Source organism: Brienomyrus brachyistius, unplaced genomic scaffold (assembly GCF_023856365.1).
Source record: "Brienomyrus brachyistius isolate T26 unplaced genomic scaffold, BBRACH_0.4 scaffold86, whole genome shotgun sequence".
NCBI lineage: Eukaryota > Metazoa > Chordata > Actinopteri > Osteoglossiformes > Mormyridae > Brienomyrus > Brienomyrus brachyistius.
This window is the reverse complement of record NW_026042361.1, coordinates 732,565-736,280: the sequence shown is the minus strand read 5'-3', so window position 1 is coordinate 736,280 and position 3,716 is coordinate 732,565. Positions and strand designations below refer to the sequence as shown.

At 43.8% G+C, this 3,716-nt stretch overlaps 1 long non-coding RNA gene across 1 annotated transcript; it reads left to right on the top strand.

The window, feature by feature from the left end:
- The first annotated feature begins 705 nt into the window (after positions 1 to 705).
- LOC125727121 (uncharacterized) lies at positions 706 to 2,365 on the top strand. Its single transcript, XR_007388549.1, has 3 exons — positions 706 to 762; positions 973 to 1,115; positions 1,701 to 2,365. It is a non-coding gene; the product is annotated as an uncharacterized LOC125727121 (long non-coding RNA).
- Positions 2,366 to 3,716: the final 1,351 nt, after the last annotated feature.

Sequence of the window (3,716 nt, the reverse complement as noted above, 5' to 3'; positions counted from 1 at the left end):
GAGTCAGCACACAATGCAGATGCTCATTGACAATGATGAGTGATGGAATCCAGTCAGGTGTGGAAATCGGAATTGTTGGACACCTTGGGTCTCTTTTAAGCTTTACAGATGTTGCTGGTGTCATGAGCTGCGCGTACGATCCTCATTAATGTCATTAATGTTAGTCTGCTCCTTGTTTTCTGTATTCTTGGTTCCCCACAGTAAACCTCGTTTTTTGATATTCCATCTGCCTGCTCCTGCTTGGCTCCTGCTCCTGCTCCAGCCTGACAGCTAGGAGGTTTGTAATTCTGTTTGTGCACACTAGGTGGCGCATGTCATTAATTGGGTCATACAGATATATAGGCAGTTTATGTACCCTTCTGCTAATGTATTGTAATATGTACTCCTGACAACTTTTTATGTTTCATTTTATTTATTTATTTATTCATTCATGTATTCTTTTTGCTTTGTGTTTGTTCTTTTTTCTACCTTCAGCTTGTCTTCTTGATCTGTAGAGTTTACTCTTGTTTGTATTGTAATTCGTAACTATTGAACATAAAAATAAATAATAATTAAAAAAAAATATATATATAAAACATTATATATATAAAACACATATATATATATATATATATATATATATATATAGGCAGTTAATGGAAATGTTAGGGTTAGGTGTTTGACCCCGGAAGGGCAAAGGGTTTTTGACCGCTACGCTATTATTGCCGCCACCTCTGTGCATTGTGATGCCACGCCATGGTTCCTATGGATGAACTTCACTTGGTAAAATAAATGGATCACTCTATGGGTTCGTTTCTAAAACAGTGGCACGTTTATAGCTTGTAACGTCAGTGAGACTAATAATATCTAAGTCTATAGCGCGTCAGCCAGGTTATTCCTGGGGCCCAAAGCACCTCAGTAGTTCAGTTAGTCCGACTCAAAAACTCTGCCACCAGTTGGAACTTTTATTTGCAACGTCGAAATCTTTGGCAGGTTTGGAGTTAAGAGTTGCCGAGAGCCGGTGGGCTTCCTTTTGGATTATTGGATGTATATATTGTGAAGATCTCCTGTGACAACGAAGTTTTCGTTCGGAGCATCGCGACCATCTGATGACGGCACGGCGCCCAACGAAAGAGGTATTTGTATCGCCAAACTTCTTAATGAGGATTTAAACTGTGTGCACACATACCCGGGTATAGAACTAAATGCATGTATTAGAAACCGACAGACAACTAATTCTGTGTTTGGGAAACTTTGCGAAGTTTGCCTTCATTGTTTGTAACAATGTTTAATTGACTGATTTGTCATGGAGTTGAGCGGCACGGACGTGGCTACAGGGAGTGAAGTGCAAACCGCTACTATGGCCAGTAGTATGTCTAGCGGTGTTGAAATACAAACTCATAATTAGAATTAGGTGATCAGTGGTCATTGTTGACGCACTACAGCATACAAAGAAATGTGCATTTAGCCCACATGTGACGATGTGACATAGCAGGGGGCAGCTTGCTTTGCATGTTTACCTGTTGGTCGCATGAGCCGGGACTGCGAGAAGCGTTTAACGTGTAAAGTCTGTGGTGAAACTCACCCCATTGTGCTACACGTTAAAAGACAACCAGCTAAGGAACAAGAAAAGGAATCCTCTAGTAGACAGCAGTTTTTGCTCCAGACATGTGGACATACAGGGGCCGGAAGAAACCAATGTGTGCTGTCCATTCTTCCAGTCAGGGTGAAGTCCTCAAAGGGAAGCTGTACTATAACAGCTTATGACTTTAGCGATCCTGGAGGTTCTGCTATATTCTGCTCTGAACACTTAATACAGGTTGAAGAACAAGTTTCCTATTGCAAATGATGGGGCCAGAAAGGTTTGTCTCAGCCTACTCTTTGATTGGTCTGGAGGTTTCTTATCTGGCCAGTAATAAGTTTTATGCCTTCCCTGAAGTATTCACACGAGAAGAGATGCCAGTCACTGTGGATAATATGGTAACAGTTGAAGATCTGGTGAAGTGGCCTTATCAGGCAAAAGTGCACATCTCTAGCGTGAAGGCAAATGTTGACACCCTGTTAATTGGAACCAATGCGCCCAAGGCATTAGAACCCTGGGAGGTTATCAATAGCTGCGGGAATGGCCTGTATGCTATCAGGACAGTCCTGGGATGGGTTGTCAATGGCCCACTGAACGGAATCAGGAATGCACCGTTACCCTCCACCACAGTGAACCATATCTCCATGGAAAGGATTGAAGAGATGCAGGTTAGTTAGTACAACCATGACTTCAGTGAGAGGATTGCAGAGGAGAAGGAAATGTCCAAAGACGACCTCAGGTTTCTGGAAATCATGGACCATTCAGCCGTGCTGCAAGATGGGAGGTACTACTTAAAGCCGCACTTTAAGAACAAAGATGTCTCTCTTCTCAACAATTCAGCTGTGGTAAGGCAATAAATGCAGGGCTTGAAAAGAAGATTCTTGAGCAAAGAAAGCTTGGTTCCATGAGTTAATATGTGTGACTCATCTAAGCCCACTGACCAACTCCGTTACTCTACTGACTACAGCAAGCTCAACGTTTTTTGGTTTCTCATGTTCCAACAGAATAGCTTTTAACAGGTTTGCTAGAGAAAGCAACAGGGGGCACCTGCGATAAATCAATCAGAAGCAACCAGTAAGAACGGATCAAGGCAGGTGGATGAACCATGTCACCATGACGCCTGGGAGTAATATCTTGACACTGGGTGATCTGTTGGAAGCAGAAGCTGCAGTAATCAGCTATAGCCAGCAGCAGCGGTTCAATGAGAAAATTGCTGCATTGTCCTCTAAGAAGGCAACAGTGAGTCACCATAGTTCCATATACAGGCTGGACCCAGTCTTGGTTGATGGACTATTGAGAGTTGATGGAAGGCTGAGCAGAGGAGCAATGCATGAGGAGGCTAAACATCCAGCTATCCTCTCCAAGGAGCAGCATATCTCAATACTCATTCTCAAGCATGTTCTTCAGAGTCTGGGCCATGCAGGGTGCGCTCCCACATTCTCAGCTGTAAGTAAAAGGTTTTGGATTACCAAGGTGAATGCAGCTGTCAGGAAGATAACCGAATGTATCTTTTGTTGATGCTACAATGGACGACTGCTGGTACAAAAGATGGCCGATCTTCCAAAAGTGAGAATTCTGCCTAATCTACCCCCTTTCACCAACACAAGAGTAGATTACTTTGGACCTGTGGAAGTGAGGAAAGGAAGAGGAACCTGCAAGCGGTATGGAGCCATATTTACTTGCATTGCAGGCAGAGCCGTTCATCTTGAGGTAGCAGCTTCCTTGGAAACAGATGCCTGCCTCAATGCTTTGTGGCGCTTTATAAGCAGGAGAGGGCAAATAGCACCCCTGATATCCCACAATAGCATCAACTTCATTGTGACAAACAGGGATCTGAAGGAGGCCCTAGCTGCACTTAACCATCACAGAACTGAAGGAGTCCTGTCACAAGCTGGAATTTTTAACCCATCAGTAGGTTCATACCATGGTGGTGTGCAGGAGAGGATAATTCCGCTCGGTAAAAAGAGTTTTTAGTTCTGTGCTGCGGCAGCAGGCACTGGGTGATGATGGTCTGCGAAGTGGAATCTATCCTGAATGATCGACCACTTACAAAGCTCTCGGACGATCCAAATGATGTGGAACCACTCACTCCTAACCACCTACTTCTACTCAAAGGAAAACCAGCATTGCCACCTGTAGTGTTTGAGGCGGCGAC